Raw genomic sequence first — 22466 nt, forward strand, 5'->3', positions numbered from 1 at the left:
AGCTGGTGATGTCATTAGTGAATCTTAATTGGAGGCCCTTTTACAATCAATGTGTAATTTACTGACAACTGTTTCGGCTTAAGAGCAAATTAAATGCTTGTCATCGGTCTTCCACACCCAGTACGTGCAGAGTCAGCCCACTTTCTGGCTGGCTGCAGGGAACTCTTCTCTGCTGTTGGTTGGCCGTGTGATCTCTGGGAAGTCCTGTACCCTATCGGTTTTATTATCTGCAGATTGGGAACCTTGGAAAGAACAGTACTGATGGGTAACGTGTATCGAGCACCTACAGTGAGTTGGATACTCAACTCACAAGCACCCGTGGTAACTCATTATATGTGTTCTAAGCACACGTGTTAACTCGTATGTGGGTACCTCATTTAGTCCCAACAACAACCCTATACCTAGATGCTGTTTTTGTTATCTTCATTTTATAGAAAAGGAAACCAAAACACAGTGGAACTTGCCCAAGGAGGAGAGAAAAGGGACGTGGTGCCAGAGCCCATCCTGTTGCCAGGTAAGGCTACTACCTCTCGTGACAATTTCTAGCTTCTCTTCTAGCTCAAAGGGTCTACATGGCCCAGTCCTCCAGACACCCAGATCCTTCCATCCCATTGTCATTATTTATCCCTCCCTGGCACAGAAACTTTTGAATAGTTGAATCCTTGGCTTTGACCTTTTCTGATTTGTTGCCAGCACCAGTGTTGTCCAGCTCCCATAGCCTCCCTCCATTAGTCACGATGGGCTAGAGGATGCTGCGGTAACAGCCCCAAATCGAAGTGGCTTTTACAACAGCAGAGGTTTATTTCTCACTCACGTTCCATGTTCACGTTCAGTGTGGGAATTGCCAGCAAATGTTTTGCCCTGTTTTCTGGACTTGCAGCTATCCACTTATGGCTCATCATAAACACCTGCAGTCCAGAAAACAGAGTGACGTGTTTCCTTACAATTTCCAGCATCTCCCTACATGATACCTCACTCTCCTCTCCTGGGCTTCTTCCTTCTTTGCCTCCTCCTTGCCCCCAAATTCCTGGCTTCATTCTGCCAGGGCCCTACATAATTAAGGCTGAGAAAAATCCCGTCAGTTCTTTCTTTATCTTGTAATGGTCACAGTGGTTCCTATCCCCTTGGGAGCAGACTCTGGGCTATCAGAGATTTCAGAGGGGAGCATCTGTCAGGATGATAAATGCTTCTCCCTCGATAATGATGATAAGCTCGATCCACAGCAATGGATGCATCACTTCCCCCTCCCTTCCTACCAACCGGAGTGTGGATGGGAAGGAATAAAGCATAAAGAGAATGAAGGGGTCAGAGACCCCCACCTGCTGTTTCTCAGCTATTCCCTTCAATCCTAACCCCAGTCATGAATCATGTTCCTCCTTTCCTCTTAACTTCTCTTAAATTCAATATGACGCCCCCTTCCTACTCCCTTTCATCTTTATTTTGACCTCCTTATACTCACCCCTCATTCTCCCAGTTCCCTTTGTTCTATTCCCCATAGTGCCCTTCAACCGTCTCCGTTATTTTCTCCCTGTGTCCCTTTCCCTATGATTAATAGGGATGATTCTGGGTAGCAGGAGACAGAGTTCCTGCCCCAGCTTAGCCACTAATTTGCAGCATATGATGCTGACAAAGGCACCAGGGGCAATTTTAGAGTCTGTCTCGCCCATTGCTTTATCTCAGCACCCAGCCTGGCACATAGTAGGTACTCAATCATTGTTTCTAGGATAAATGAATAGCTGAATGAATGGCTAAATGATGTTTCCTCTAAAAGGCTCTCCAAGGACCCTCTCAGCTCTGAGGTTCCGTCATTCTATGTGATTCTCTGAAATTCCCACTTCCAGGCTGTCTTTTGGGACTGACAGGACAGAGAAACCAACTCAAGTAGCAGCAAATGTGCAAGTGATTTTATACCTACTTGACGAACTAAATATAGACAAATCACTAGGACCAGATGGCACTCACCCCGAGAGTAGTGAAGGAACTCAAGGGTGAAATTGGGGAATGCTGGCCAAAACGTGTAAGCGCTCATTACCAAGGGACGTGACGCCAGAGAGCTAGAGAGGGTGACTGTGCCTCCACAAAGGACCCTGGGAGCTTGAACAGTGAGACTGGCTGTGAAAACAGCCAACATATCCACATTTAGAATAAAGAGTAGTGGCACTGCCAAAGCTATGTACCAGCGAGGAAGGCCACTTGGTTCTGTAAGAGGAAATCCTTCCTGGCAAACTCTTCTAGAATTATGGGTGGGGATCCACGTGGATAGTGGCAAACAGGAGCCAGTGGGGGAAATGAATCTGGGCTCTCAGAATTATATGCTAAAATCTGTCGAAAATGAGAAAACAAATCATCCAAGATCGGCTGTCTTAGAAGAAATTCTGATTTAAGACAGGAAACTTGTGTGGGACTAATAATAATGCATAATCACAAAGGTTGTTTCAACTTCTCAAAGATACTCTTGAAAAGTTGATCTTTACAACAACCTTGTAAAAGGGTAGAGCATTTTTTATTGGTTGTCATTTGAGAAGTGACACAGAGAAAATAAACGACTTGCCCAAGTCCTATACTCCTTCAGTTCTCTGCCCCTCCATCCCTAGAGTGAGTATATAGAAACATTCACGTCTCCATGAACTTGCCTGCCAAAGCAAACAGCCAAAGCAGCAGAAAATGCCCCTGTCTCATTGCCACCTTCCAAATCTCCCATGAGTGCCTCTAGTGTTGGCGGGGGAGGAGCCTAATTTGCATCCAGAATCCTGGCTGCAAGGGAGTCTGGGAAAAGCAGTTTTAAGGTTTCTAGCTTTTGCAGTCAAGGAAGAAAATACTAGAGGTTGAGAATGAATGCTGAGGGCCAATTATCTGTATGCACCCTACTTTGTAAAAAAAAAAAAAAAAAGAGGGGACATTCCAAGAGGAGGAAAAGGTATTTTCAAAGGAAGACATTACAGAAGAGGATCATAGTGCTATAGGCTGAATGTTTGTGTCTCCCCAGAATTCACAGGTTAAAACCCAGCTCCCAGAGTGGTGGTGTTAGGAGGTGGGACATTTGGGGGTCGATTAGGTCATGAGAGTGGAACCCTCATGAATGGCATTGGTGTTCTTATAAAAAAAGAGATTCCAAAAAAAAAGAAAAAGACAAAGACTCCAGAGAGAGAGAGCTCTCTCATGGCTTCCACCATGGGAGGTCACAGGCAGGAGGTCACAGATGGCTGTCGATGAACCAGGAAGACGGTGAAGCTGCTGGCATCTTGATCTCAGACTTCCCAGCCTCCAGAACTATGAGAAATACATGTTTGTTGTTCATTTGCCACCCAGTCTAAGACACATAAGTTTGAAGCATCATGGCCCCTTGGCAAGGCTGTACAGTGCCAAGGGCTCAGGCGATGGCCACTTTCTCTGCCCCTCTCTTCTCCTCACTTCCCTTGTGGGAAACATTGACCTTGTCCCATTGAGAAGTGTGGGAAGGGGAGGGGGTGGATTTCTTGTGACCAGGTCACCTATTATTCCTGCCCTGTGGGGGCCAGGAAAGAGCTGATAGGACCAGAAGATGGAGGACACGCTGTGACAGTGAGTCACCGTGATCTTCTGTAACCCACCCACGTGGGGCTCTCTGCACCTCAGAGAGGAACAAATAAACACGAGGCACGTACATTATTAAGAGTAATTACACTGTTACTTATGGGCTCAATTAAATGCTCTGGACATTTTTATAACATAATTTGAGGTGTGATGCATGAGGCAACAGCATTAACCTTTAATCACAGTTCTTTCCCTTTGAGATGCAGTAATGACCCTATTAATTAGTAATGAAATGACTAAATAGGGATAGACGCCATCACATCATGATTCCTCTCACTGGGCCTACTCCCTGGATTTAAAGGTGGCCTTTTGACCTTCCTCCCCAAAGAAAACACATCTCAGGTTGTGGGTGTGTATCTTACGGGGAGAGGCTGAATTTTCTGCAGCCTCTGCTCTCCCAGAGGCACAGCGTGGAAAAATGGATAGGACGAGCATTGCATAATCAGGGATGTGCAGTGTTCAGTCCTGGGATGTTTACTTGCTCCTTGGGTTATTGACAATTGTCCCTTCTGGGCACCACATTTGGGAATGTGGGGTGACATGAGTTATGCAGTTCTGGGCAGTACTAGGGCCTTGATGAGATCAGCTCAGCCTTGACCATTTCTTTCTACTCGTTTCCTGCTCCCACCTCCCAGTCCTGCACCCCCAACTCCTGAATCTCAAGGGGTTTTTAGAGAATCCATTCACTTCCCATTTTCTGGGATGTCTGAGGCCCCCAAACCATGTTTCCAGACCATCCAATCATCCACCTACTTGCCCCTGGGGTCCCGTTCAGACTACCTGTCTCCCACCGTGTATCAGGAATCATGGGAAACACTGAAGGGATGAAAGCAAGGATCACTGCTCTTGGGTATCCCTGTCAAACCTGGTCATAAATTGTGTTGCAATAATTACACTCCTACAATAATTGAAGGATTGATAATAACTACAATAGAGAGAAGAGCATGGTCTAGGGGAAGCTCAGAGAAGGGGCAGCTGACTCAGCTATGGTGTCAAGGAGGGCTTCCTAGAGAAGGTGACACCCAAGCCGAGACCTTTAGGATAAGTGAAGCCAACAAATGAAGAAACGGGTCAGGGCAGGTATTCCAAGCATAGGATCACGAGCTAGGGCGCAGGGTGAAAAATTGCTCCTAGTTGCCCTTCTCTATCTTTAATTCAATAGAATACAGCCATATACTACCATCTACCACATAGCTCACCTGTATTCCTGGAAATCATCCTAGACTCCGCCTGCTTGGCGCCCCTATCCCAGTCCCCGACTATTGGGTCTGGCTTTGATGTAACATCTCCCTCTGGCCCCTGCAGACTCAGTGCCTGTATCAGGCTCACAAGTCAGGAACTCACGGTTACCTTCCGTGTCTCCCACCAGGGTTTCCTACATCAGCTTTCGGCCCCCATCTTCCTTGTGGGGCACACCTTCCCCAGCCCTTCTCCGCTTGAGCTCCAGTGCTAGCTTGAATCCAGTTAGCACAGTCAGTTCTGTCCAATTTGACGAGACAACAGGATGACACCAGAGTATGTCTAAAAACACACATACGTTGTGCTCTGAGCCTATCCAGCCACACAGCTGCCCTCACCGCCACCCTTCACCTACCACAAATCCTCGGCCCAGCATATCTCTGGCATATACTTTCCTTTCACTCCTTCAGAACTGATCAGACTTACAGAGTGGGTCTGGTTTTAGTTAAAATACAAGTTCAGCTGCTTTAACTGAGAGACCAAATAAGACTGGCTCAAACAACAAACAAGTTTATTCTTCTTTCATGTAGAAGTCTTAGTGAGTGGTCTAGGACTAACAAGGTAGCTCCTTAATCATTAGGAGCCCAGACTCCTTTTATCTTCTTGCTCTGCCAACCTCAACATGCAGCTTCCACCTCAGGACCCAAGGTGGCTGCCCCAGCTCCTGCCTTCCCAGGGAATGCAGGGCCACTCCTTTTTTTTTTTTTTTTTAAAGTAGTTATGTATTCAGTATTTTATTTATTTTTATTTTTGGGTGTGTTGGGTCTTCGTTTCTGTGCGAGGGCTTTCTCTAGTTGGGGCAAGCGGGGGCCACTCTTCATCGCGGTGCGCGGGCCTCTCGCTATCGCGGCCTCTCTTGTTGCGGAGCACAGGCTCCAGACGCGCAGGCTCAGTAGTTGTGGCTCACGGGCCTAGTTGCTCCACGGCATGTGGGATCTTCCCAGACCAGGGCTCGAACCCGTGTCCCCTGCACTGGCAGGCAGATTCTCAACCACTGCACCACCAGGGAAGCCCTGTATTTTCTTTAATACATCTGAACAATATTGTTTCTTATGAGTCTGAATTTAATTACAGTGACTTTTTTGCTTGGAAAGCTTAGAAAGTCTTCATAATTCCTTGTTATTTTTCATGAACCAGAGGAGCTTTTTAAGGAGAAATTGTCATAGATAACAAACAAGGAGCTCTGTATAGCACAGGGAACTCTGCTCAATATTCTGTAATAACCTAAATGGGAAAAGAATTTGAAAAAGAATAAGTACATGTATATGTATAACTGAATCACTTTGCTTCCACCAGGGAAGCCCGCCACTCCTTTTAAGAACATAATTTGTAGGACTTCCCCAGTGGTGCGCTGGTTAAGACTCTGTACTCCCAATGCAGGGGGCCCGGGTTCAACCCCTGGTCAGGGAACTAGATCCCACATGCATGCTGCAACTAAGAGTTCGCATGCCGTAACTAAGGAGCCTGCAGGTCACAACAGAGGAGCCCACCAGCCGCAACTAAGGAGCCTGCTGGCCGCTACTAAGACCCAGCGCAACTAAATAACTGACTAAATAAAATAAAAACATAATTTGTAATTCATTTTCACATCGCTTCTGCTCACAATCATCAGCACTTAGTGATTCACAGGAGGCTGGGAAACGTATTCTGGTGGCCATGTGTGCCCAACTATCTTATCTTATGTAACAAGATAAGAATGGGTTTGGGGAGACGAGCAGCAGCCTCTGCCAGAATCTTTATCAATTTGCAACTGTGGGCCTCCCTTAACAGGATTCCAGGAGGCCTGATAATCTGCTGCCTGTGGCCTCTCAGCCTCTCTTCCCCCTCCTCCCAGTTGTTCATTCATTCAAAATGTATTGAGCAGCTACTAAAGTGTAGGCCCTGGGGCTTGGTAAATGATTAACTTACTCATTGTTAAATGAGAGACAAATTATGGATAACTAACTGCAAGACGTGTTTGAAAATGAGAAGCTTCATTAAAAGGGTGAAGATAAAGAACTGTGGACGTTTAGAGCGTGGAGAGTTCTTTCTGGAAGGATGGGAAAGACTACCTGGAGGAGGCTGCATGTGAGCTGGGCTTTGGAGGTCGAATAGGATTTGCAGACTCATGCACTGTGATGGGCGACTGTTCTCTTTTCTTCATAGAGTTTTTAGGAAGGCTGCAAGGAGCTCATGTCTTCCTGTAGTGAGAAACCAGGCACAGCAGAGAGAGGAAAGAGGGGCCTCCCCACCTGGCTCTGGTCCCCAGGAGAGAGCTGTCCCCTACTGAAGGAGTTTGGGAGAATCCCAGAATTCAGGCTACAACCTATGCCAGGCTCTATGGGGACTTAGACACAGGCCTGGCCGCAAGGTGTTTGTAATCTCATTAGGGCTTAAAATGGCAGACAGCAATTGTATACATCAGTAATTGTTAGCTATTAGTATTATTAATTATTATTGTGAGCTAATTATTATTCATTTTTAATATTACGTTATTAATGTTGAGACAAAAATAAGAATAGAGAACTGTTCTAGGTGCTTAGAAAGGGCTACAGCTACCCAGGAAGAGAAGAGATCCTTGTGGGTTGATGCAATCAGGGGACTGGAATTTCAGATGATCCTTGAAGGATGGGTGGGGCTTTGAAAGGTGGAAAGGAGCTCATGAGGAATTCCATGGAGAAGACTGGTAGGCAGGAAGAGAGATTGTTGTTCCAGGAGACCATGGTGTGTTAGTTTGGGTTCCCCAAAAGCAGACTGAAAAAGGACTTGTGTACAAGTAGTTTACATGGGAAGTGATCTCAGAGAGTGAGAGCAAAAGACCAGGGCAGTGAATCGGGGAAGGAGGGAGACCCAGCTAAGGATGTGCTGCGATGCAGGCTAAGGTGGGGTGGGAGCTGTCAGAGAACATGACCAGGAAGCTGCTCTCAGTCTGTGCGGAACAGGGTACCACAGGTGGTGCTGGAGGAGAGGGAGGCCAATAGGATGGGAAGTGGTACCCAAGAGACGTCTGATTCAAGAAGCTCGAGGGATTCTGCTGAAGTGAGGGCATCTCAGGTCTCCATAGACCCGGGAGGGTAACTCAGCTTGTGCAGAAAGTGGGAGCATGAAAATAGGGGAGGGGAGGAAAGGAGGGGAGAGGGAGATGGGGAGAGAATTGGAGGGAGGTGAGGGGGAGGAGGGATGTACTCGTGATGTGTTGTCTCCGCTCCATGATTTACAATTTAAAATATCTCCCGTGAGGAGGCTTCAGTGCATGACTGCAGGGATGGGAAGGGAGGAATGCTGGGGGTGGGGTGGGGTGATCCTTCTGAGCATGTGCCCAGAGAGCAGGGGAGCCCCCAGGGTGCAGAGGAGTCAGGGCTGGAATTAAAAGCCAGCATGAGTACTGGGAAGTGGATGAACATGTAGGGTTTCCTGATGTGAGGACAGGTCAGGTCCCTTTCTGGGGCTCAGCTTCCTTATCTAAGGGGGCTGGACCCGTGCTCTCATTCTTACTTCAGAACTATTGACAGATTCTTTGGAGTTCCTGGAGCCAATACAAACAAGAGGTGCAAGCCTTGAACAGCGTCCAGGGTGCTATCGGCCTTGAATAGGTCGTTATATGAAATTGCATCAATATGATGTGCAAGATGGTGGGGGAGTGTCCACTTGGCAGGAATGATATTCCACACAGAAGCCTGGAAGGTGACAGAGGAAGAGGATGACACGTTAATAAGAGCTAACAGTGACTGCACATTGACCGTGGTCCAGGCACTGTTTTAAGCCCTCTACATGAGTTAATTTACTCAATCCTTGCAGTAATCCCATAAGGAAGAGGCATCTGGGGGAAAGTATGCCTGTGGGGAGGACAGCATGGAAACGTGAAAGAAGTGAATTGTATTCTTTACTGGGACCCCAGATGGTCAATGGGCAACTTGTTTCTGACCGCTGGGTCCATCTCCTAATGTGCAAAACACACATGGGGGCACTAGTTGTGCAGATTAGTCATCCTATTCAGAAAGGTCGTCGTCCTATTCAGAAAGACATTTCCCAGTGTGCCTGGCCCATAGTAGGTGCTGTTAGTGGTACCTGAGAGACAGAATTTGGGTACACAACCATTGCAACTCCAGGACTTTTCAATGTTTGGGAAAAAGAGGAAGAAATGTTTGAAATCAGCACCATCCTGGACTCCAAAATACATGGTTTGCCCATAGCATTTTATTTACTCATAAAACAAGTATCTGCGGGGGCCCACCCTGTTCTAGGCTCAGGGAATGCAACCTTGAGTCAGGTAGACATTCCTTGACCTTGCACAAGTCAGTCCTCGTGGGGAGCCACTGGATGGGGTTAAGTAGCTGGGAGGGTCACTCTTTTTAACATGTCACTCTGGTTTGAATGAGGAAAGAGATTAAAAGGGGGCAGCGGGGTAGGGCAAGATTTTGTAAAGCTTTGGGCAAGACACAGTTGTGCCAGACAGCTTCTTTGGCCTCTCCTGATTCATTCTTAGCCCTGCTCTGTGCCCCTGGGAAGCAGACCTGGGCTTCCATCAATGGGCTCCCATCTCCTCTGGCGTCCATTTGGGTTTGGCCAAAAAGGAGCACTGGGGCTTCCCTGGTGGTGCAGTGGTTGAGAGTCTGCCTGCTGATGCAGGGGACACGGGTTCGTGCCCCGGTCCGGGAAGATCCCACATGCCGCGGAGTGGCTGGGCCCGTGAGCCGTGGCCGTTGAGCCTGCGCGTCCGGAGCCTGTGCTCCGCAACGGGAGAGGCCACAACAGTGAGAGGCCTGCGTACCGCAAAAAAAAAAAAGAGCACTGTCAGGAGATAGAGGGAGGAAGGAGAGTGAGGTGGGAGTACTCACCCCAGTTGGTGCAGGCAGACTGACTGTGTCCCTCGTTCCTTTAACCTAAAGCCATATCTCAGGACCACAGTTTTGTAAATTGCCCTTTTTTAACCTCTCAACAAATTGCCCAGTTTGAGTGTGACATCTGTGTCCAGTCAGGATCTGACAGTGATGGCGGCTTGAACTAAGGTGCCGACTGTGGACTTGGAGAGAAGTGGGTGGATTCAAGAGCTATCTAGGAGGGGCCTGTGACTTCCGCTCCTCAATTGGCTTATATCGTCATTTAATCTTTTTATAAACAATGGATCTTTGTTCTTTGGTCAGTTTGGTTCCTTTAGGAAACAGAGGCCAAGATAGAAGTGCAAGAGATTTCTTGGAGAAACTCTTGTGAAAGATAAGGGGTCTGGGGAGGGGGAGCAAGGGGAGGCAAGGAGAGCCTTCAGACTGTGATGCAGGTCTGACCATTGAGAAAGGAGAGAGGGAAGGAAGGGGGATGGGGCAGGAAGCACCTAAGACTGAAGTGCAGCTCTGAGAAAGTCTGGCCAGGCTTTGGGAGCCCTAGACCCCCACCCCCACCAACACCCCCATTAAAGAAGTTCCACACTGGGCAGGAATGGCTCAGCTCTAGTACGTCTCCACCCTACCCCACTACCCACCCCACCTCCTGCCCCATGCTCTGTCTTTGCTGAAAGCAGCCTGGGGAAGACTATGGCCTTGGCATGAACCTTCTCATAGATTCCAAAGGCAGATTCTTGCAGCAGGTTCTAGAACTTGAAGGGAATTTGAGCAGTGCACCACCAAGATTGCCACAGTTATCCAACCAGACATCTGTTCCTTGGGGGCCTGAAATAGTACCGGGCATATCATGGGAACTGAGTAAGCTCTGGAATGAACTAAAAAATGAATGCCCCCTTATATACCTATGGGGGGTGGGGGCATGTAAGCAAGGGCATGTTCTGTAAAAACCAGCTTGTGCAAGTGGGACCTTCATACCTGTGTTCAATTTTAAAGTCCTGCCATGACTGGATTGAAGCTGGTCAGAGCTGGTTTGGTTCTCCCTTGAGCCCCAGCACCAGCTTGTAAGGACTGTCTTCATGGGCTGAGGCTGACCCTCTGGAGAACTTGTCTTTCCCAAAAAAGGACAGTCATGTACATTTTCCTTGGTGGCAGTGGAGATCAGACAAATCTGGGATTAAATTTCAATTCTGCTACTGACTAGCTATGAGCCCTTAGACAAAACTAACCTCTCAGATTCCTCATTCTAACAATAGTTTTTTGGGCACCTATTGTATATCAGACAGTAGTAGTTCATGCTAGGAGTGTTATACACTGCTATGGACTGAATATTTGTGTCCCACCAAAATTCATCAGTTGAAGCCTAATCTCCAATGTGCTGGTGTTTGGAGGTGGGGCCTTTGGGAGATGTTTAGGTCATGAGAGCGGAGCCCTCATGAGTGGGATTAGTGCCCTTTTCAAAAAGGCCCCAGATGGATCCTTCACTCTGTCCACCATGTGAGGACATAGTGAAAAGACAGCTGCCTAGGAACCAAAAAATAGGCTCTCACCAGACACCAAGTCTTCCTTGATCTTGGATTTTCCAGCCTCTAGGACTGTGAGAAATAAATTTCTGTTATTTTTAAGCTACCTAGTCTATGGTAATTTTTTATAGTAGCCTGAACAGACAAGAGACATGCACCTTATGTAGTTAACCCTCATTTTACAGATGAGGAAACAGGCTCAAAGAGGTTTAGTGACTTGTCAAGTGTCACCCAGGTCAAAAAGGGAAGGATCAGGAATTAGGCCCAAGTCTATCTGATGACAAAGCCCATTGTCAATACCTCTGCACTGTCTCCAGATAAATTCAAGAGAGGAATATCAGAATCTAAGACTGCGAACCTCTCCATGGATACCCGGTATCATTCTCTTGTTTACTGAATGTTTTCCCTCTTCATCTTTCAAAATGTTCCAGGCACGTGGTGGGACACAGTGAACGCTGCTCCCCTGTCCTTTGTTTGCTTCTCTGCATTCCTCCTCTCCCTCTTCCACTCACCTCCTTGCAGAATTCTTCATGCCTTTGCCCCCTCCTCCTGCCAGTTTCCCTACCTCCCTCACCTCCTCCAGTTTCTCTTGTCTCCTGCCCCCCACACCCTCTCCCAGCTCCTCCTCTGCCCTCTGCCTTGCTGGGCCATGCTCCTCAGACATCTCATTAAAGTAATTGTTGACTTGAATTCTTATTCCAGTGCATCTATAATTATGCACCACAAGAAACCCTGAGGGATTCAAAACAGACTCTTAATCTATTTCACATGATTCAAAAACGGCTCCCAGGAAAGCAGTTTAATAGCCACAATTAACAGAATGCTGCTCAGCCATCCATGGGAGAGGTTCCCAGCCCAGCACTACCCACCTCCCTGGGCTCGGTGCTCAGAGACATCAAAGGTCCCCTCCAAAATGAGTCAGGCTTTAGGGTTTAATTTAGTTAATTAACTGGATGTGAAGGTAGCTGGGGAATTTTGTGAAAAGTGTTCCCCTGTCCTTTCCATCTCTCCTCTGAGCTCGAGGACCCCACTCAGGCCCTGAGAACTCGGTTTGTATCCACCCCAAGGTAGAGTTCTGTTCACCAGCCCGGGGCAGTGTCTGTATGTGAATGTACTGAGTTAGCAGCAAGGCCAGAGACGCCACCCACCCCGCCTTTCTCTGCATCCACTTTCTTTCTACCAAGCGCAAATCCTTTTCTCCTCTACCCCTTCGGTGACATGCCCACCACAAGGCTTCGCCTCGTGGATGCTGGGAGCTAGTACTGCAGGAAAGCACCCTCACCAGAATGAGCTCCTACGGAAGGTTCCATAAAGGGTGTGGTCCACCGCCTGGTTCAAAGGACTTGTTCCAGGGCCCACGTGGAAGATGGCTTGACTGGGTAACCTCTTGGGCAAGTCTTCCCACCCTCGGGTTCTATGCTAGTTGAATATCACTTTTCTAAAAGCTCATCTGTCCTTCCAATGAGACTAGTTCATGTATCATCCATAACAGTGGTTCTAGAATTCCGGCATGAACAAAGATCTCCTGGATGGCTTGTTAACACAAGTTTCTGATTCTGAGGAAGGGCCCGAGAATTTGCATTTCTAAAGAGCTCCCTGGTGGTGATGATGCTGTTGAATGCAAAGTCTTTGACCTTGTCAACGTCTGTTCCCAATACCAGCAGCCTGAGCGTCACCTGGAAACATCTGAAAATGCAGAATCTTGGACCCCAACCCATACCTACTGAATCCGAGTCTACATTTTAACAAGGTCCCCAGGGGACTTGTACACACAGTGACATGTGAGAAGCCCTGGTTTAGAGGAAAGCCCTCAGGGTTCCAGGTAAGCGTGGAGTTGGGAGCAGGTGCACAGGGATGACTGTCCCCATCCTGCCAGGGACATGACAAGAAACCACCCTCTTCAGGACAGCCTCCACCTCTCCCTCTCACACACACACACACCTCCTTGAGCCACCACCAGTGAAAGTGATCTAATTGCCCATCTCTGCCAAGGCCCCAGCTCAGGGATGGGTATTTTCACAGGGAATTTCACTAGGGGAGGAGACGCTGCCCCACAGGTTGTAGGCTTGCTCTTCGTACTTCCGTTCCTCCTCAAATACTCACCTGCCACGGCTGCCCCAGCCCCATAGAAGACTCTTCTTCCAGAAACTAATTAGAAACCCATAAGGTTGTTTTGTCTTATTATTATGATACAGTGACAGCCCTCATGATGCAAAGTCATTGTACATCACAGACAAAATTAATCATTTATAGTTTATTTCTTTGAAAATGGATAATTCATCTTCTCCAATAACAAGAGTATGAACACATCAGTCACCCTCTCCATCCTGAGCCCCACAAGGCCCTCTTGTGTTCAGAGATCTGACTCTACCAGGAGCATGTGGACTAAGTGGGGGAAGGCATGGGTGCCCATGCAATGGGTTAGGAGCCTTTACAAACACCCCTTTAACCTCCCAGCAATTCTCAATATGCCTCTGTTGCCTAGACTTTGGTCTACCTCTGTGTTGAATTTACATTTTTTCTCTTAGAACAAGTGAATTATATCTAGCCCAATAAGGTTTAACTGTTATGATTTATGCAAGAATGTTACCTGGCAGATGATGGTGATAGTAATAATTTAGTACTTACTATGTGCCAGTCACTCTTCTGTTTTCTATGTATTAGCTGATTTAAACCTCACAATAATCCTGGGAGATGAGTACTATTATAATCATCCCCATTTTACCTACAAAGAAACTGAAGCTTTAAAGAGATTACATAACTTGTACAAAGTCACATAAGGTTACAGGCTAGTAAGCCACAGAGCCAGGATGTGAACCCAGAGTCTGCATGTTTAAAGACCACACTATACCCCCTCCCAAGTTCTCAACGTTTATTCATAGCTGTGTCAAGTAGAACTTGAACTCATAAACTATGGGTAAAGGAGAGGAAACCTAGTTCTTGCCCTGAAGTCTCTTCCTTCTCTCACTCTGGTAATATTCGCTCTTCCTGATCTTACAGGCTAGCTTTATGGAGTTGGAACTGTTTCTAGAGCCCAAGAAAGTCTAGAACTTTCTCTCATGTCCCCCCAGACCCAACTCTGAGGCTACAGAGAAAACACTGAAGGAGGCAGAATTTACTTGATTTCTCTGTGGCCATCTCCTCCTCCTTTTCCTTTTTTTCAATCATTCATTCAAGAAACACATTACAGGGCTTCCCTGGTGGCTCAGTGGTTGAGAGTCCGCCTGCAGATGCAGGGGACACGGGTTCGTGCCCCGGTCTGGGAAGATCCCACATGCCGCAGAGCGGCTGCGCCCGTGAGCCATGGCCGCTGAGCCTGTGCGTCCGAAGCCTGTGCTCCGCAACGGGAGAGGCCACAACAGTGAGAGGCCCGTGTACCGCAAAAAAAAAAAAAAAAAAAAAAAACACATTACATTTGTACCACATTCTTGGCACAGATTTGAAGAAGTCATCCTTCCAGGTGCTTACAATGCAGTGATGTAGACAAGTGTGACAGCAACTGAACACAAAGCAAATGGAGTGTGTGTTATACGGAGATGCAAGTGATGCTATGACAGAGCAAAGCAAGAGCAATTTATTAATCAGGGTGTGAGGTCCTTTAGGGAGAAGACCAGATGTTGGTCATCTCAATTCCCTAACCACCTCAGAAAATGCTTGACAAACACTTGGTGACCAGGTGGAATCAACCTGGGAGATCAGAGAAGACACCACAAAGATTTAGCATCTCAGCTGGCTCTCAAATAATGGATAGAATTTTGTGGCAGACAATGAGGAAAAGGACTGACTGAGGAACCGCAGGAGTAAAGACAGGAAGTCAGAACAATGAAGCACCTGTTGAAAGAGGGAGGGAATTGACAGTGATTTTGAAAGATTTTACAGGAAACAAGTTGATGTTCACAGAATCAGCTTTCAAATATGCAACAAGAAAGAGAATTAACCACTGAGTTTAACGTTTTTCCTTTCTTGAAGTTATTCTGATCCCAGGGTGGTTATCTTAAGTTCCCTTGCCACAGGCATGGTGCACAGAAAGCCATCTTCTGGCCAAAAGTCCTGCGTGTTCCCACCATCTTCTGGCTGCCCTCAAACTTTCTCACTCCACCCCCAAGTTCCTCTCATCGAAAGGCTCCTGCCTGACCCTATCACCTCACTCAGATCCAGAAGGCGACCAGCGGCTAAACTCATAAACTGATTCCGGTGAATTGACTTATATAGGATGCTTCCCACCTGTGGCTCATTCCTTGGAGGGCAGAGAGGTTGTGAAAATCAGGACTAGGGCTGCCCCCTCTAAAACTCTGCGTTTTTCTTTCTTTTCCAGAAACAATGCTTGTTCGGGGCAGCTGCTGGAGAAACTCAGATCCAAAGGAGGGATGGGGAATACTGGGATACCCATAACAGGTAAACAGAAGCCATTTCTTAGAAGGGAATTTTTGGTGTATCTGTGGGGAGGAAGGTGATCTCTGCGTCTTACTCTTCCGCCATCTTCCCTACGGGCCGGAAGGGAATTTTTGAATACCATCTTTTAGCAGTTTGCCAATGTCCTTAAAGACACAAATCCTCGGGATGCTCCTGGAAAACCACAGACTCCCAAGACCTCATTCAAGACCTTCTGAATCATAATTTCCAGGAAAGAGCCCTGATTTATAAGCACTTTGGGTGATTCTTAACAACAGGGAATTTGGGTGAACATAGAAAAGAATTATATATTCTGCCTTTGAAGGGACTCTCTCGTTTTCCAATCAAAATCGCTGCTGGGATCGTTTTTAAGCAAGGGTTGGGTGCCGACTACAATTAAAGCATCCCCTTGCTTTCACTGCAGTTGGTGACTTACAAACAGGAAATGAGCGGAGGAGGTGGGAGCTAGCTGCTGGTTGAGAGGGAGGGAGCCAATGAGAAACAGAGGAGCTGCTGCCCACCCAGAATGCATTGGGGCAGGGTGGGACTAGGCCCGTGGCCTATAAAACTTGCACTCAGGGCAATGTCACGGTTTGGTTGGGAAGGTTGTGGCTGTGGGAGGTTGGTGTGCGTGGTGGTACCTGTGAAGGGTCCTCGGAGCTGGAGTGAGGAAAGCAGAAAAAGCCTGAAGGTGGGGGGGGGAACTCTGGGAAGGAGTTGCAGCGGCTGGGGGCTGCCTCCAAACGCCAGTCGCTGTTGGTTCTCTCCTGTGTGGTGTTTTTCCTCTGTTCTCTTCACAGATAGTCCTGGGGTCATAAGACTAAGGCTCCTGATTCTTTCTCCAGGGGACTTTTCCTGCCGGCTTTCTTACAGCCGGAAGACTTTATCCATAGGCTTTCTTTTCTCAACTGGTAGAAGCTTTAAAAACCTCTCTTGGTAGCTAAAACAAAGCTAGGGTTTCTTCCTTGTTTGGCAAAGCTGTCTTTTCTCTGGGAACGATCTCTTTCTGGGCGTGGGTTGTTCCAGAGACGAATGGCCTATTGGTGGGCATGGGGTGGAGGAAGCCTAGCTCTGCCGAACTCCACAGCTGTAAGCTTTGGGCCAACACGGAGAGTATAGGGCCCTGAGTTGGAGTGTGTGCCCCGGAGGGGATGGCTTTGCTGTCTCTCACTCGCAAAAGCCAAAAACTCTAGCTCCCGGTAGGCAGTGACTTAGCTCTAGCCCTTCCTCTGATGGGGTGATCAACTCGGCTTTCCTGCTCAAGTCCGTTCCAAACAAACTGTGGCCTGGCTTCTGTGGCCAGGTCTCAGAAATGGCAGTCCCACTTGCTTGCTTTCTTTTTGCTCCTTTTAAGCATCCTCAAGTTCTCTTCTGGGAATAAGCTACTGCAGAGTAGGGTTTGCTATTGGCAAAGCCAGGATAGATAAATCTGGCAAAAACTAAAATGAGTTTGGAGACCCACCTGTTTCTCTCCAGCTGAAAAGAGTATCAATGTGAGTCGAACTAGGACAACAGATAGTAGTTAAGGCATCAGCCCTTGAAGATGAGGGTGTCTTCCTGTGATTTGTGTTATCCAAATCCTCCTTAGGGGAGGATCCATTCCAGGGGAGTGCCCAAGTAGGAACGGGACTGACTGGAGTTTCTCTAATAGAATCATAGCTAAACACCTCCTGGGGGCTCCCTGCTGGCATAGGTCTAGATTGAGGTCCTCTCTCACCTGGAAGAGTAGCTCGTAGAGCCCCATAGCTGTGATGACTGCAGCGCCTACAGCATAGGGGTGATGGTCCTGGCCTGTCTGGAAGGGCCCAGTATTAAAACAAACTCCAACAGGCTGAAGAAGGTTTAAAAGAAGCAAATAAAGTCTTAAGTGCTCAGAAGAGGAACTCCAGGGAATCGACAGGCAAGTGACCACATGTGCTGGCCTGAGAAGTGGGAGAAGCCGGGGCCTGGATGCAGCTCAACCTGCTAAACTGGGAAACTGAGTGGGCAGTGCCGACCTCATCTGAAAATTGGGCGAGGCCTGTTGGTGTGGAGTTTACCCAGCAGAACCGGTTCTGGGCCAAACTTGATGAGGGCTTAAGTATCAGTTTGTAAGGCAGCTCCTCTGAAAATGACTTCGTTTCAGGAGCTATCGCTTTTGTTGAAATCGGAGGTGGGAGTGCTGAGGCCTGGGATCTGTCTGCGTTCGGGACTTGCAGTGGAGCCACTGTTGACCAGAGCCTCAGTCTCACGGAAGTGCCCTCGTAGCCACGTGGTGTGTGACAGGATATGGGCTGGAGCTCACCTGGGCTACGTCCTTGGCACTGTCGCTTACTAGCTCTGAGAACCTGGCCAAGTGACTGATCGCTGGGAAACTGGCTTTACACAGGTCTTGTGATGTGATGAGACTGTAGAGCAGTGCCCATCGTAGTATGTGCTCAGTACATGTTAGCTGCTGCCCGGTAGAGTTCCCCACCTGGTGCAGAGCTCCTGGCATTCTGTGTCACAGGCGTCTTACTTGGCACCTTCCTTCCTGCAGCATGGAACCTCCTGTTAATCTGTTATAATTATCTTATAACCTCCCTGTAGCCTGGCAGGCTCTCTGAACCCAGCTTGGTACCTCATGCTTGCATAGCTCCCTCACCTACCCAGGCAGCCTCTGTCCCTGGATTGTATGAGCCTGTTTTATATCCTGAACAATTGCTTCAAATGCCATATGTTAAGACCTGGATGAAAGTTGCTTGTTAATTGCTCAGGGTTCAAAGTACGGCTGACTTTTTAACACAGTCAGAGCCACCAGGCCGGCTCACCTGGAAGAGTTCACTTAAAACCACATTTTCTGCCCTAATGAAAGACTAAAAGTAGGGGGACAGACAGAATCTTGATCTTTTAGGTTGAAGCCTCTCTTTGCCAGTTTGTCTACAAGCGCCACTGGCTGCAACCTGAGTTCTTGGCCTCAGGGTCATGTAGCCACAGCTGTAACTCATTCCGTAAAGATAGCCAGGATCTCGTATTCAGCCCAGCGCTCCGCTTAGCATCAAGTCCCTGGGGTCAGGCAGTGACTGAAACCCAGGGCCAGTATGTGCCTGAGCCTGAAAGGGCCTGGGTGCTGTGCAGTCTGGGCTGCCCCTCAGATCCAACCTCACCTGGGTGACTTCAGCCGCGAGTCTGAAGTGCACACACTTGCACGTTATAGTCCTGGAGGGGTCCTGGCCTCACTCGGCTGGCAGCCAGGTAGGAGCATGCTAAGCGACGGCTAACCTGGGGCTGACAGCTGCCGCTGATAATGGACTGATCAATCCAATTGCTTATTTGGGCTTGTTCCGTATCCTGCTTTCTTTACAGCAGGAGAACTCCTCCCATCTGAGTGGAGAGGAGGATGGGTCCAGAGCTAGGCAGAATCTAGACTGTAGGTTCGCTACAGGGAAGCGGCTCCTGACGAAGCTCTAAATTGGCCCACCACATTCTCTACCATGGAGGGTCTTAAAGCCAAAAGGTTGAGGTCACAGGCCTCAGGGCCACATACAGCTTCAGCCTGGATTCTGCTGCTTGTTTCTCATGTCTTGAATGAGTTGCTGAAGTTCTCTGAGCATCTGACCTGTGCAAATGGGTAAACTAAAAGCTAGCTCTGAGCCATGAGGCTTTGATGGTGATCATAGGAATCTTGACTTACTGCCAGTCCTATGACTAACTATTGACAGGCCTGTCCTCACGTACCTGCCAAGTCACCTGGTATCAGTTCCATCCAGGTGTGTTTGAGAGGCTTCTATCCTCTGTGTAGCTCCCTTCCCTTAGTGTAAGCTACCCTTAAGCCTTGGCTGGGCTTCATCTCCCTCTTCCAGGTTGGTTCCTGGGGTTCCCTCTTCGTCACTAAACTGCATAGCCTTTGGGTAACTTGGACTTATCCTGGGACCAGTGGTAGGTGAGATGTAGTGGCGGGGTTCATGTAGCTGCGTCCTCAAGCACAGGCCTCCTCACAGGAAGGACAGAAGCCACTCCCTGAGGAATAAAGGAGCCTCCCTGCTTGGGCCCTGGGGGAGGAGGCCCTCTTGAGGGCAGCTCTGGTTTACAGGGGCTCCCACCCCTCTGCCAGACTCCACTTGTCACAAGCCATGGGCCTCTACAGAGATGGCTTAGTCTCTGAACACTTGACTCCTGTTCTCCAGCCCATCAGGCTCCCTTCATGGGTCTGGGTAGATTTTGGACCAGCTCATAGCACGTCTGGTCCGATCTTAAGTGGTGGCACTATGGCAGCCCAAACTCTTAGGGTGACTTGAGGTAACAGACTCAGGCTAAGAGGTAGCCCCGGGTAGGGAGATGGGAAGAAATCGCCTCTTCTGCCATCCTTTTTCTTTGCAAGATTCGTTAGGATACTTGAGGTGAAGGCAGACTGACACCTTGCTCTTGTTCCAGTATCAGTCCCTGATTTCATCTTTCCTCTCTGGGATGTCCCAGAATGATCTTCCTTGGTGACAGCACTGCAGGGCCAGGAAGGACAGGAATGATATTTCAACCACTTCCTAGAGACCCAAGGTCTTACCACTAGATAGACTCTTCTGGAACTGGCTTTTTCCAAGTCTCCACAATCCCATGTACACTTTCACTTGACAGTCTTAATTCTGTTCTCTTTAAGGAAAACCTAATTGGCAGAAGAAAAATCTTAGAGTAAATGATTCCTGCTCTTATCAAGATGAGAGTCACGGAGAAGCTTGAGACCCTGCAGATCGATCTGTCCATACTCATAATTTCAGAACTAGTTGGTTTTCCTATAAAGTCTTCAGTCTGCAGTCTCCCAGTTCCTTTGTTTCAGAAAGGTGCACTTTATCTCAAGGGTGTTGCAGATTTTCTGCCCATCTTGAAGACCACCTTGTAAATTAAATGCTTGTTTCATACCTAGTTGGCCAGTGGCTTTCTTCAGGGTGGCTGGAATTTCTTAGAAAGACCTTCCTTGCTTCAATAGTAGAATGAAACAGGACAACTTCAGGCTTCCATCCCTTTAAATACGAAGGGAATATTGTTCTAAATTACTACAAAACGTTTCAATGAAATGTACTGGACTGTCAACCTCTTTGACTTGAGATGCTTTTATTCTAAGTTAACCTAACTAGACTTTGACCTTCTGCCCCAAGATGAAAAGAGCTTGGAAATTGGCTTTCTTGCTGTAAGGACAGGAGTGAGGAATTCACTGAAGCAACAACTCTTATCTCAGAGGCTTGAGGTCACAGGACAAAATTCTGCCCTGAAAACTGGAGAGACGGAAAAAACCAGTTTGCCAGGAATGAAAGCTGTGGCTGGAGTGAGTAACCAGCAGGAACACTTAAAGGATAATCAACAAATCGACGGAGGCTCAGTGTACACTTACCTGAGGATAAGCTTTAGGGGGGCCCAGGTTTAGGGGGCTCCGCACTTTCACGAGTTCTACCTCCTGGGCGTGGTGTTGGGCATGGAGAACGGGTCCAGGGTCTTCAAGAGAGGTATCCCACCCAACAGAACAACCTCCTGGAGATGTACCTTGCCTGTCTAGGAAGATGAGAAACACAAGCACTGCCCCCAAGCAGGAAGGGATAGAAAAGTAGCGGCGGCTTGAGAGTCCACGGGTCCCACCTGACCTTGTCCTAGGCCAGCACTGCGTATGCCTGGAGGTGAGTGGGGAATATTGGATCTGTGAGGGGCAGTACAGGAACCGGTTCTCAAGGCTCTTTCGGGACTGAGTGTACGTATGGCTAGGGGGCTCTTCCCTCTGGTGCTTTGTTGGGAAGTCAGTCCTGTTTCTCGCCTCCAGCCAACGAGTTTCCACACTGTCCTGCCTTGCTTCGTGTGGAAAGGAGCAGCGAAGCTTCAGATCTTCCAGTACGGCTGTCTCATGTCGCTGGAGAAATCTCTCAGACGTCTGCTCCTCACTTGCTAGTGTTTGGACAGTTGGTGATAGGTGTAAGGCTTCAGAATGACTAGAAAAGAAAGCCCTTCAAAGCTCTTCAGGACCAAATTCCCCCTCCTGAATCACAATTCACAAGTGCTGTAAGCCCACCAAGTTGTGCATTGCCTGATCTGGTCATTTACAGGGACCTGAGTTCTCCGGAGAGGGGACATGGTCTCTTAAATCCATCCCATTGGTGCTCTGCCATAGGTGAACTCTTGGTTCTGCTTCATGCATTTTTCTGTCTAAATTCTATTTGAGCTGCTGGTTCAGGTGGTTCACTGCAGAGACTTAAGTGGGAAGGATTCCAGCCAAGGACAAGACTCCCCACCTGCCCAGTTCACCCAAGTCAAACTCCTTTGGGTGCCGTTTGGTTAGTAGTGGGCAGGTTTGGGTGTGTGCGTTGACAAGCTCACTATATAATAACTTTGGAATATCCGCATCTCCTGTTCCTAAGCTGTGGCCTCAGCCTCCCCCCTTTGACAGGATCTATAGGCCTCCATTCTGATACCTGATGGCCCCTTTTCTTCCCTCTCCTGGCCAGTTCCAACCCTCAGTCTCTTGAACATCACTGTGCTTAAGGACCTCATGCGCACACGCTCAGAAGGAGAGGATCTACTTTCCCTTGTCCATCAGGCATTAGACATGGGATTGGACGTGAGAACTTCGCGACAACTTCTGAGAACTACCTTGGGAAGTCCCACAAACCAGAGATGGGAATGTCCGCTGTGTTTTGTACTCAGCTGGAAAAACTCGTTCTAGCGATCTCTCCTTCTGGCTTAATTAGCCACCCGCACCTTTGACATAAGCACTTAGAAATGAAGAAACATGATCTAATTAACAAGAGGCAAACATTCATGTCGACCGGCAGGAGTGTGTCAATCTCACCTCCTGGGCTAACTGCTTAAGTGGGCAGATCGTCAGCATTCCATGTGACAGGACCCCATCCTGGCATGCTTGGAGCAATGCCAGCGTCCCTCTTTGAGGGGCAACATGTGAGTGGAACCTGCTGACTTACCTAAGGAGTGG

At 48.1% G+C, this 22466-nt stretch overlaps 1 long non-coding RNA gene across 1 annotated transcript in view; it reads left to right on the forward strand.

Moving 5' to 3' along the window:
* Positions 1-438: 438 nt before the first annotated feature.
* LOC137233035 (uncharacterized) overlaps positions 439-22466 on the forward strand; it is a 97777-nt gene continuing 75749 nt past the window's right edge. The window contains exons 1-2 of the long non-coding RNA XR_010947270.1: positions 439-514; positions 15465-15544. This is a non-coding gene — a long non-coding RNA (uncharacterized lncRNA). The remainder of the gene's footprint in view (positions 515-15464; positions 15545-22466) is intronic.

Source organism: Pseudorca crassidens, chromosome 10 (assembly GCF_039906515.1).
Source record: "Pseudorca crassidens isolate mPseCra1 chromosome 10, mPseCra1.hap1, whole genome shotgun sequence".
Taxonomy (NCBI): Eukaryota; Metazoa; Chordata; class Mammalia; order Artiodactyla; family Delphinidae; genus Pseudorca; species Pseudorca crassidens.